This window comes from Anastrepha ludens, chromosome 3 (genome assembly GCF_028408465.1).
Source record: "Anastrepha ludens isolate Willacy chromosome 3, idAnaLude1.1, whole genome shotgun sequence".
NCBI lineage: Eukaryota > Metazoa > Arthropoda > Insecta > Diptera > Tephritidae > Anastrepha > Anastrepha ludens.
This window is the reverse complement of record NC_071499.1, coordinates 77,856,574-77,870,439: the sequence shown is the minus strand read 5'-3', so window position 1 is coordinate 77,870,439 and position 13,866 is coordinate 77,856,574.

Sequence of the window (13,866 nt, the reverse complement as noted above, 5' to 3'; positions counted from 1 at the left end):
CTAATAAATTTCTCACCTGGTGCTCATACGCACAAGAGCGCAATGGAAATAGATGAGATCTCTGCGGTGCCAACTGCCAAGCGGAATTCGCATTTAATTCATCTGAAAAATATTTCGTGCATTAACGCGCATGCACAAAGCGATAAACAGCACTCACATTTATATGTACGCATATTTATATGCACCTACACACATACATAAAATACGGAAGTATCATCTGCATACACACAAAGTGACAATAAATCATGTGTTTAAACTGTAGCCCGGCACTTTACTTAATGACACTTGGCAGTGAAGAGCAGCAACTGCAGCAAACGAATGCGAAGCAAATGCCAACTGCTCCGGGCTATGCTGGAGGAAATATTATATGAATAAGAAAGGACACACCACATTGTCCGGGCATCACCAACAATGTTGTTGATTGACGGTTTTGGTAGAGCTGATGCTGACGCTGATGCTGGTGCTGATGCTGACGCTGATGCTGGTGCTGATGCTCACGCTGATGAGCTCGAGCGCTGCAATACAAAAATTTCAAATATTTCTGCACTTGCAATGCGAATGCAACAACAGCATTTATCCTGAATTTTCCTTTCCTCGAGTACCATCCAGTAAGCTTCGTGACACATCTGATTTTGCCTTTGCATTTCAGCTGCATTCATTGCTGCAATTGTGTTGTGAGAAAATGTAATCAATCACGCAGCACGCAGTTATGACCATTGGAGTGCCTCTACATCTCTTATTGCAGAAAATCGCACCTTCGATTTGGAGAGGTATTAAATGAAAACGAACTTGATACTTGAAGTATCAGATTTTTAAAATATTTTAACTCATCTAATAGATACGAGTATATCTAGCTCTTTTTCGATTTTCAAGGTCTATACACTACATGTATACATACCCTATATACAATATATATACACACATATATATACATATATAATTAGCGATTACACCCTTTTTGGGTGATTGGCCGAGCTCCTCCTCTTATTTGTGCTTGCGTCTTCATGTTGTTTCACAAATGGAGTTTTAAGCCGACTCCGAACGCCAGATATTTTTGTGCATATTCTGCATATTTTGCCATTGTCTGCCGAGGGCGACCGCTATTAGAAACAACTTTTTCTTCATTTTGCCGTTTGACTTAGATTCAAACTAACGTAGTCCGAATTCCGAATGCTATCGTACGTAAAATGAAAGTTTGTTGGACTTCTAAATCGTTGGGCTAGTTTACTGGGGCGGCAGGCCCTTGGCGCTTGCCATGGAAATGGGTAGTGGTTTCCTATGCCGACGACTGTACGATAATGGCGTCGGGCAATGACATTGATGGCCTTTGCGTCAATGTAAACAACTACCTCACCTGCCTTTCTCGCTTCTTCACTGCGAGGAATCCTCAACTTTCCGCCACCAAGTCCACGGCGACCCTCTTTATTGTTTTGGAAAAAGGAGGTCAAACTGCGACTTAAGGTCAAAGTCGACGACACTCAAATACCGACTGTTAACAACCCCTAAATCTTGGGAGTTATCTTTGACAGTTTGCTCTCCTACTCTGTGCACACAGCCGTAATTGCTACTAATGTACAAAACCGCAACAAGGTGCTTAAGTCCCTAGCCAGCATTATTTGGGGCTTCGCCTGTCTAGTCGCCTGGAACCATTGATACGCAGTGTACGAAGCTTCAGACATGCCAAAACACTGCCATTCGGACAGCGACGGGATGGATGTCCCCACTACAATACCTGCACAACGAAGCACAGATGCTTCCTGTGAAGGAGCACAACAACTGCTCAGCAAACAATTTCCGATAGGGTGGTACCGCAAGGCCCACCCATGCAGACAACTGCTTGAACCTGAGCCGCCTCCCAGCCACGTCAGAATAAAAAAAATCGGCAATTACTGGACTGTACAATGTTTAGACAGCCTATAAACGACATTCATCGGGAGACACTTACTACCATCTTAAGCTTCCAATTCCCAAATGTCGTTATCGGATTCCAACAACCACCCATACTAGGCGAAGAGCTCCAGGTACCCCGACAGACTCGCGTAATCTTAGCACAATTACGTTCTGGTTGCTGTAGCAGGTTAAACTCCTACTCATCCAGAATCGAACCCGACATACTAAACATATGTTCAGCATATAAAGGCACTCCGCACGATACTAACCACCTTTTCACATGTCCCATCAAGTCCACTCATTTAACACCCCTTTCCCTATGGTCCCAATCTGTCAAAACAGCAAGCTTCCCGGACCTACCGTTAGAGGAGCTGGGATAACAAGCATAAGTATTCTCCTACAACAACATTCGTAACTGCAATTCGGGAGTGCGTGGGTCCGGATCTCCTTACGTGGAATAGAAAGAGTATAGAAAAGTTTTTTCTAACAGCGGTCACCATTCGGCAGACAATCTTCGATTGTATTTCTGCTATGAAAAAGCTCCTCATAAAAACCAGTTACTGTTCGGAAACTGTAGGTCCATTTTCGTTCTCCATTTGTGAAACAATATTAAAGCGCACGAATAGGAGCATGAGCTCGGCAAATCACCCAACAAAAGTGTACGCACCAATTATTTATTTAGTTTTATTTAAGTATTAGCTACTTAGTATTAAATAAAATAGGCAAAATAGGCCGCGCTAAGCCCAGAAATCAAGGAGAAATAATGGATCAAACAGCATAGTTAATGAAGTGTTCAAAGAAACAAGTTTTTAATGCCATTCATAACATACCAAAAGTTAAAATTCGAGGAAGAAAATATACAATTCTGAGAAAAGAAAAGAAAAATCCAGACGTTACAGCAAAGTTAAACCTTTTGTCAACAAACGAGCTTAAAATTGAGCTAAATTTGCAAGTTATTAGCCGAACAGTTCGATACAGGTTGGGAGAAGGCGAATTAGTAGCAAGAACACCCAGAAAAATACCGTGATTTAGTTTACACAATAAAACAAAAAACCTTCAATTTACAACACCCCTTCCGACGAAACTGGAAAAATGTGCCATTGACAGATTAAATAGAGATAAATATGTTTGGGTCTAGCAGAAATCAATATGTTCGGCGACCCTCAAATGCAGTATTTTATCCTAGCTATACGAAAGGGCAGTAAAGCAAAATGGCAAATCAAATATGGATTTCGTTTAAGTAATGTTAAATCTAGTAATTAATCCAAGGAATAAGCAAAATAAATTTTTTGACAAAATGGCGGTTTCTCAAAAAAGAAAATTGATTTTTGACGGAAATATCCGTTTTAAATTGTTTATAAAAAACAAATATTTATCGGTGAGAAAAAATATTCAATTAATTACAAAAAATATATTCAAGAAGCTCGAGTTAAAATTTGAGACTAATCCGTGCAGCCGTTTTCGAGTAATGTTGGTCACCGACTTTGAAAAAACCATTTTGAGCAAAACGCGCTGCCGCTCCTTGTACTTTCAAGCACTCTGGAAAGCCTTTCAAATTTCCGTGTAACTTCGAAAATATTCACCGGACTGATATTAAATTTTCTGTGCGTATTCCTAAATATTCAAATCCAGTTTTTGAAAATTCTAACTGTAGCTGAAAGTATTTGATGCGGTACCAGCTGGTGGTAGCAGAGGAAGAGGTAGGCCTCCTCTGCGTTGGAAAGATCAGGTGGAGAAGGACTTGGCTTCACTTGGTGTGTCCAATTGGCGCCGGTTAGCACGAGAAAGAAACGATTGGCGCGCTTTGTTAAACTCGGCCAAAATCGTGTAAGCGGTTATAGCGCCAATTAAGAAGAAGAAGAGATTCTTCTAGTCAGTGAAAGGCCTTCGCTTTAACTGATATTTTTCCTCACTTCACTGATATCGTACTCACCGATAAAAAAAAAACAATGGATTCGATCCGAACTTGTTATTTCAAATATTCTACAGTTGCAGTTTCAGTTGATGGAGCCGAATGTCGTGCAAAAGAAAGCTTGGTAGCAAAAAGTTTGTGTAGCCGTCATTTGATTTCATATTCCTTGGAGTACAATTATTATTATTTATAGGGGATATATATGATATAACTCTAACTTAATTAGCTCACGGGCTACTAGGGCCTTCAGTGCTTGGAGAACAATTATTTATAGAGTTTTTATACCGGATTTTTGTTACTTTTTTGTATTTGTTCCAAATATTCCTATTCTTTTCTGCCCGTACTATGACTTAATCCCTTAATATCTTAAAATACATATTAAGCGTCGAGATCTCAAATTGTTCGGCTACTGAAAAAATTCTTCAGCTGAATAAAACTTTCGGGAAATACAATCGTCAATGACTTACTGAGAGAGAGACGGTTTCGAAGGAACATTTTTTGATAATTTACTGTCGATCTTCTGTTGTCGAATATGTTAAAATATTTTTTGCGTACCTGAAGAGTTTTATTTGACTTTTACATATTTTTCAATTTTTGGAACGATATCAGCAGGCGCGCCAAAAATAGGAAGTCGATCTCGGTCAAACACCTTACAGAATGAACGCGCCAATTACTTACTTTGTTTTTTTTTTTTTTTTTAATAAATTAATAATTAAATAAATAAATAGTAAAAAATCATTTTTTCTTTTACGAATTTTCGCAATATTTTTCACGAGAAATTTGTTTCATAAACTTTTTATAAAAATATAGATTATTGCTTAATAAATCTCTTATGAATCAAAGCTCCAGACTTTGTAAAATATTCACAAAGACTTAATTTAACTAATTGCTTAATATTAATATTAAGAATAGCTTCTTGCTATGCCGTTTTATACCCAATTCAAAGATTTGAGTTGCTCAATTAAAGACTTGCACATAATATTTGATTCGAAGTTTACTTTTGCTAGTCATATAAATTTTATTATTACCAAATATTACGCCAGGCTTGCTTTTTTTAAACGTTATAACTCCGATTTCTCCTACCCTTAAACGCTTATGCTTTTATATACGGCGTTTGTACGTTCCAAACTTGAGTATGCATGCTACTAGAATTGAATCCAGAAAATATTCTAACATTTCGCGTTGCGTAACTTACGCTTTTCAAATTCTATTGATTAAATTAAATTGATTAACTTAAAGTCATTGCAGAACAGGAAAATGATCCCATCTCTGTCACTCATTTTTGATTTAAGCCGTGATGCTGTTGACTATCCGGTGCTTCTTGACAGGATTTTTTGTAATATGTCGCCCAGAGCTCTTCGTAGTTGCTCGAAATGCTCCTATTGCTGAAGCCTTAAGGGGACCCGGTGGTCTAGAAATTTCAAAAATCGATTTTTCGTTTGTTCGATGTTTCGAAAGCATAGTATTTTAAGAACATACTGTGAAATTTTCATGTGGAAATTCCCAATATTCTAGTTTCTACAGCCCATTTACTAAGTAGAGAGCGGTCCGCGCACTCCTATACCTCAAATTTTAAACTCATTTATCTCTATACGACTTTTTTCGGACTGGTGTTGTCAAAAAAGAAAAAACAATATTCAACCGAATCGTCTGAAGTTTTAATATGTTGTTCACCACATCAATGGATATCGCCCGTACTAGAATCATATTATTATTTCGTATTTTTTTATTAAAAAACTGAAAAAACACTGATTGATTAATAATTTTTTGGTTTTTGTGTTTCAGATAAATAGAGGAGCCAAAATGGACAACACCGTCCAGGTCCAAATTTTCGGGAGGGTCAACTTCTGCGCCATTTTTTAAATTATTAAAACTGAAAAAGTTTTTTTTAATTTATTTTATCTCCTTCAAAATAGGACCCGTCAGAAGCAACTCACATGTGCCATCATTGAATATTTTGATTTTTAGTTTTTGGTGAAACGAAGTAGATCGCCATATTCTGGTTAAAATACCGGATGCAGCACGAGCTTTTTGCATAATTAGAATTCCCATTAACTTCGGTATCGATGTTTAATGGAGCGCTATTGTTGGCATTTGGTCTCATTGTTTTTATTCTATTGCTGCTTCAGGTAAGATCTGCTTTCTTAGATTCCGCAATCAGGATATTTAAATTTTCTTATTTACCCTGATGGCGAAGCCGAATGGTTTGGTGCGTGACTACGATTCAGAATTCAGAGTGAAAGAAGGTTCAAATCTCGGTGAAACACCAAAATGAAGAAAAAGTTTCTTCTAATAGCTGTCGCCCATCGGCAGGCAATGGCAAACCTCCGAGCGTATTTTCGCTATGAAAAAACTCTTCATAAAAAATATCTGCCGTTCGGAGTCGGTTTGAAACTGAGACCTACATTTGTCGAACAACATGAAGACCAAACAGTTGCTGTCCCTACGCTTCAAAAACCATGATAAAAAAGTTACGTTGATGAAAAAAAAAATGTTTATTCGAAATTGTGAATTCGTGTGCGTAAGTTTGTCTATCCCATAGAGACAGTAGTATCTTGTTCTATATATTAAAACATTTTTTGGCGGAAGGTTTATTATTATTTTATTTATAAGTAAATTAGTATTCTTGAAATATTTGTATGATGAAGGAAATTTGAGGAAATACTACATAGTTTGCTTTAAATTATTATATGGTATCCCAAAGATTCATTGACAAGCTTTGATAATTTATTTGTTTTCTTATTTAATTTTTATAATTTTTTACTGAAAATATGGTTCCTTCTCTTACAAAAATCATAAGGGGTATTTCAAAGACCCAAGGCAAATTGTTTCAAAATAAAATATGTAAAAATTTTGATTCTTTCAGTTTTCACTATTTTTATTCAAAATATAGCATTTCAATAATTATATGTGAAAAAGATTTGATTTAAATATTAACCACGAACACATCTACAGGTAAAATCCATCAAACAGTCGATTCATGAATGCCTAAATGTTGAGAAGGTCGAGATATCGATGCTGAAGGTTCTTCAGCATAGCGCAACAGCAGCAATATTCTCAACCGGGCCTTTTTTAACCTTGACAGAACCAGTTTCTAGAAATTTTTTCACCAACACTTAAAATGTCGACTCAGTGGGACGATTATTTCCACCAATTTTCAGAAAAGGTTTCTCGTGTGCAGTTAACTACTTAATATGTATGAATAATCTTGTTCTGCTTTGTAGTAAGAGTCATTAAATGACTTGAGCAAAACGATTGCCTTGCGAGCATAATTAGAAAATCTGAGTGCTAAATAATTAACTAAATAATTATTTATAAAAATGCCTACACAGCAAGCGCATTTCACATGCGTACATATTTTGAATTAAAAAAAAACTATCAATGATTTGTCTTAATGCTCACCGTTTAAAATATTTTGTATAAGAATAGAGTAGGTATCCAGTTAGATTTTGTACTTAGTCGGTTACTTCCATCTATGTTTGAAGATTATTAAGATTATTATTAAATCCAATATGTTTACTTTAGTTTTTGGAAACCTTATAAGTCACAGTTTTCGTTTGACAAATTACATTACAATATTTATTACTTTACCAACAGCACACTTCTCACCCCGTTACCGCAATACGTACAAATACTATTCAATATCCAAAACGTAAAGTCATAAACAATGCAATATACGAACGTACACACACTCACTCTTAGCCATGTATGTGTGAATGTGAAACAAAAATCACTTCCGTTTTGCCCGCTCTCACTACCGTAGTGAGACTGAACCGTACCGTATTATATAGTACTGGCACTGATGGCCAAACTGACTATTGTTGCGCGACTTTCGACCGTTGCGAACGGAGATTCAAACGCAACTGTGCACTGAGGTTTTTTGGCAACACGCAAGTAGCAAAGGCTTTTTTGGCCGCAACGCATCAACAAGCGAAGCAAGAATTAATATTCGACGTACATATACACGCATGCACATTTGGCGATAAAATATCTGTGTGCCGTGCGTATGTGTATGAATATTTTTGCTAACTTCGAAAAAGCTCTCTAGCAAGGATAATGCTTAGCATAAAACACTGAGAGAGTTTACATGTACTCAGTTTACATCCGAGATATGCGAGAGCGTACGAAAGTGTGTATGTGTGTGCATGAGTAACCGAAAGTAATCGAAAAGAGAAAGCATGTGGTATAAGCCAGACAAGCAGCAGCTGTTCAAGGTTCCTTCGGATTTTGGACAGCCTTGAACGGAAGCTGTGCGGCATTGCGACGGGGCCATTTGCTCGCGTATTGTATAGCTTTGTTACTGATTCGTATTTGTTTCGTATTTCGTGTTTTGGAGTGGTAAAACAACTGTTGCAACCATGTTGATGTTACTGCAATGCAGCCAACCAGGCCACTAGTGGCATCAACAACACCAACACCATTACGAACGCGAAAGCAACGACCCCGACCCTTGATAATGGCTGGTTGGAAGAGAGGTTATGGATATGTGGATATGATGGTAGACGTTTGAGTGAATACAGCAAATGTTTATAGATGCATTGCACTCAGTTAAGATGCTATAGCACCGCCACAGCAGAACAGATGATTGTAAGGAGACGAAGGAAGGCTGTGTTGGCATTGTTACTACCGCGATTAAATTGAAAAAAAGAAAGAAACGAATGAAGGTTGCACGGTTCGAAGTGTTTTGCTGTCTATGCACGTAGTGTAAACAAATAAATACAAACATCGACACCTAAAGCACAACTGAGACGATGACTTGCAGCACGTCAGCCAAACAAAAGCTACAAGTAGAGCACGCGTTCTAAGAAGCGTTTGTGTAATTTGTACATACACCCTCTATTCCAAAAAATGCAACAATTTGTAAGTAAAAGAATCTCTAGCGCTAACTTTTTGTAATTCTTGGAATTGAAAACTAGTTTAGTATTGCCATAATATGAATTTACGTTGTATGCGAGTCCATATAAATTCTTACCCACATAAATGCAGGCAAATTCTAAATCACTAGAAAGTGCCGGTAATGCAGTAAATACGAACAATTTAAATAATTTTTGAGCATACTTTTCAGCCTAAAGAAGTTTTTATAATATCCATAAAACAATGTCATAAAAGAGGAAATATTCCGAAAGATTAAAGTGTAAAATTATTTTATTTCGGCATTGACGCAGATAACTGCATGACTAATTCGGTGTATATTAATTCGCAGGATCAGAAGAGCAGACGGAATCAGATATTGATACGAGAGTGAAGATGGACTATTTGTTCTCAGCTTAAGCGAACACTAGGACTACTTGAGAGCAAGTCCCTACTAAATTATGAATTTTATATATATACATACAATATATATACATACATACATATAGTATAGGTATATTGGATATGGGAATAAGTTTCCTCCCTCGTAAAAGAGGTGTCGCTGCTGATACTATTTTTGTGTTCGCTCTAGTATTATACTGGTGATTAATGGTGTATATGTGAGGTCTCGATCGCAGTAGCTGACATTCGATTAAAGCGGAAAGATTCTTCTCTATCTGACGTCGAAAATGCCTACGTTCGTCCCGAAAAAACTGCATTTCCGGGAAGTCATGTTATATTTTTACCGTTTAAAGAAAAGTGCAGCTGAAACGTGTCGTATATTGATCAATATTTACGGTAATCACGCTCCATCAACTACAACTTGTAAAGAGTGATTTCAATGCTTCCAAAGTGGCAATTTCGACGTGGGTGATAAAAATCATTAAGGGGCATCAAATAAATTCGAAAATACTCAACTACAACAATAATTGGATGATGAGGCATATCGATATGCCCTTCATGATATGCCTAAAAAGTTGAAAGGAGCAAATGGGAATGGTCCAGAAAGCAGGTACCTGGGTGAGGAGAGGTATATCGAGAGACATTTGATGACGTGTGAGATGCTTCTTGAACGGTAGAAAAGAAAACTCTTTCTGCAACGCATCGTAATTGGTGACGAAAAATGGATCTATTATGATAACTCTAAGTGTCGAAAATGTTAGAGCTACCAGGTGAACTAGGTCCATCGACAGCGGAAACCAATATTCGGGCCTTAAAGGTTATGTTGTGCATCTACTGGGACCAGAAGGATATCATCTATTATGAACTCCTTAAACCATCTGAAACCATCACTGGCGCTCGTTACGGATTGCGGTTAATGCGTTTGAATCGAGCTCTCAAAGAAAAGCGGCCGGAATGGGAGGGTAGACATGAGAAACTGATTTTGCTGCATGACAACGTTAGGTCACACGTTTCTAAATCGGTCCAGTAAAATTTAGAAGGACTGAGTTGGTAAATCTTGCCCCACCCGCCGTATTTGCACCTTCGGATTACCATCTGTTCCGATCAATGCAGTCAGGCCTTATTAGAAAGCGGTTCGCTCCTTACTAGAGCATCGCAAACTAGTTGAATGAATGGATCAAGTCAAAAGAACTCAAAGTTTTCGGCAGAGGAATTCGCATGCTGTCTGAAAGACGGACTAAAGTTGTAGCTTGAAATGGCACATACTTCAGATAATATTATGTTTTATTTAATTGTTTAAATAATTCGTAACTTTGGCTAAGAAAGGCCGGAAACTTATTCCCATACCCAGTATTTGATCAAAATAAACAAATTCAAATTTGAAGGTAAACAATTTTTGGTGGCAAAAGAACTCGCACAGTTTAGTAGCTGTTTCCTTGAACTAAAACGAGGCTACAAATTTCCGGTAAGTTTAGGTACTAAGAGTTAGACGAACTTGCACAAAGCGAAAATAAGATAATTGGATCTGTGTGATCTTATTAGTCGATGAAAGCTGCGATTAATTTTTGTGTCAAGCTTGGTAAATCTTTTACCCAAAATCACCAAATTCTTCAATCGTTTAGAGAGACTCTTAATGTCGATGAAAGGTCATTGGCAAAGTAGATTATTCTATGAAAATATCGAAGAAGTTTGTGACACCATTATATATAAATATATATATATAATTGGCACATACACCCTTTTCGGGGGAGCGCTATTAGAAAAAACGTTTTCTTTAATTTGGTGTTTCACCGAGATTCAAACCTACGTGCACTCTGAATTCCGGCTACGGCGGCCGAATGATGTCATTAGAAACAATGCAATTTAATTTTAATGTGCTCGTATGTATTAACAACCCACTTCAAAATATTAAAATATTTGTTCGGTCGAGCTCCTCCTCCTATTTGAGATGTGTGTCTTGATGTTTTTCCACAAATGGAGTGACTTGAAGTTTCAAACCGGCCCCGAAGGTATATGGTTTTTATGCGGAACTTTTTCATGGCAAAAATACTTTCGGAATTTTCCCATTGGCTATCGAAGGGTGAACGCTATTAGAAAAACTTTTATGAGTTAGGTGTTTTATGCACGAAGATTTTAACCTACGCACTCCCGTATGGTAGTCACGCATCAACCCATTTCAAATAATGCGGGTACTATGATATTTTTAATAAAATTTATTCAAGTTTACTTTAGTTTATTACATTTAATACCATACTTTATTCATACTATATACAGGGTGCGCCATTTTTTATGTCGGTATGAAAACATTGAGTAAATTTGAAAAAAAAACTGATTTGTATAAGTGAGGTATTTTTATTTCGTTTGGTTATTTACAATTTATTAAAAAGATTTTTTGAATACAATACCAATAAAGTCACCACCTTTATTAGCAATCACAAACCGCGATCTTTTTTCTGCGTTTGTCATCACCTTGTCAAGCATTTCGGGTTTTATAGCGTCGATTTCGGCACGAATGTTTGCCTTAAGCTGGTCAGTAGTCTGCGGGTTGTTGGCGTAAACCTTACTTTTCAGACAACCCCACAAAAAGAAGTCCGGAGGTTAAGGCAGGAGATCTGGGGGGCCAGTCGATGTCGCCTCTTTTTACCACTAGACGTCCCGAGAATTTTCGTTGCAGAAATTCAATTGTTGCATTCGCAGTGGAGCATGGCGCACCGTCTTATTGAAACCAGTAACCATCTAAATCTTTCTCACGCATTTGCGGGCAGACATAATGAGCCAGCATCCATCGTTATCGATTTCCATCGAACGTTTCGTTTTTTCGGTAGAAATATGGCCCCATTATGGTTTTGGCGCAAACGCCGGCCCAAACAGTTACTTTCCGGTCATGCAACAGCGTTTCATGGATCTCGTGTGGATTTTCAGTTCCCCAAAAGCGGCAATTTTGTTTCCTCACGCTGCCAGAGAGGTAAAAATGTGCCTCGTCAGTCATTAAAATTTGCTTCTTCAGTGTCAACCATTCGAGCGACTGTTTGGCCGTATTTCAAGCGACGTGAAGGGTCTGTTGGCAATATTCTGTTATTCAATTGCACTTTATGCGGAAACAAATTTAAATAATACTTTAAATGCGCCGCGTTGTGGTTTCACTCACGCCACGCGCGACGACGATACGACGCTGTTGGCTCCTTTGCAACGCTCTCCCTCACTGCTTCAACAAGTCCATTGGAACGTTTTGGTCATTGATGAAGGGCAAAAGATGAATAGTAATGCCGGTGCCTGTTTGTCGCGATACTTTTTGCGACAGGCGCGTTGAGTTAGAACAATACATAGAATGACTATTTTCGATGTATAGCCTTACTATTTCAGCGCGTTGTTTTGGTGTAAAGCGATCCATCGTTCAAATTGTACTGAATTGACGTATCGGAAACATGTGTGTCGAAGTCGGTCGGTTGGCAAATGACAAAGTTATTCAGCGTTGTATTATTCTTAAGTTTGTTGTATCATGTAAAAATAAATACTTTGCATATCTCTGTGTATTCAAAAACTTGTTAGAACGGCGCTGGAATGATTGCGTTGTTCTTGATAAAAATTACGTTGATGAATAAAGCTAATTTTGCACAAAAGCAGAACGTGTTTTCTTTGTTAGGCCCGGGACTTTTCAGCCCATGTAATAGGTCTATTTATAAGTTCGTGCGGTTTTACAACAGATGGCGTAACTTGATTATTATTCCATCGATCCACATTTCCAAACATTCATTGGAGAGCTACTGTCGTAAGGCACAAACGTCAGTATAAGTTTTTTATTTGAAGCGTAAACAACAATATTTTTACCACACTTGAAAATGTCGAATTTCGTGCCAAATAATGTGTTTTTGCGGGGAATTCTTCTTCATTATTTTAATATGAAGAAAAAAGCAGCCGAAAGTCATCGTATCTTGGTGGAAGTTTATGGTGAGCATGCTCTATCTGAGCGAACGTGCCAGAAGTGGTTTGCACGCTTTAAAAGTGGTCATTTTGGCTTGGAAGACGAAGAACGCGAGGGTGCGCCGCCAAAGTTCATGGATACCGAATTGGAGGAATTGCTCGATCAAGATCCGGCTCAAACGCAAGAAGAGGTTGCAAAAACTTTGGGAGTTGATCAATCAACCATTTCCAAATGTTTAAAAGCCATGGGAATGATCCGAAAGGTAGGCCATTGGGTGCCGTATGAATTGAAGCCAAGAGACGTTGAACGCCGTTTTATGGCATGCGAACAACTGCTTCAACGGCACAAAAGAAAGGGTTTTTTGCATCGAATTGTGACTGGCGATGAAAAGTGGGTCCATTACGACAATCCAAAACGTCGGGCAACGTATGGATACCCTGGCCATGCTTCAACATCGACGTCGGCGCAGAATATTCATGGCCTGAAGGTTATGCTGTGTATCTGGTGGGACCAGCTGGGTGTTGTGTATTATGAGCTACTGAAACCGAATGAAACGATTACGGGGGATGTCTACCGACGACAATTGATGCGTTTGAGCCGAGCACTGCGAGAAAAACGGCCTCAATACGCCGATAGACACGACAAAGTTATTTTGCAACATGACAATGCTCGGCCACATGTTGCACAAGTGGTCAAAACATACTTAGAAACGCTCAAATGGGATGTCCTACCCCACCCGCCGTATAGTCCAAACCTTGCGCCATCCGATTACTATCTCTTCCGATCGATGCAACATGGCCTGGCTGACCAGCACTTCCGTAATTACGATGAAGTCAAAAAATGGATCGATTCGTGGATTGCGGCAAAACCGACCGAATTTTTCACAAAG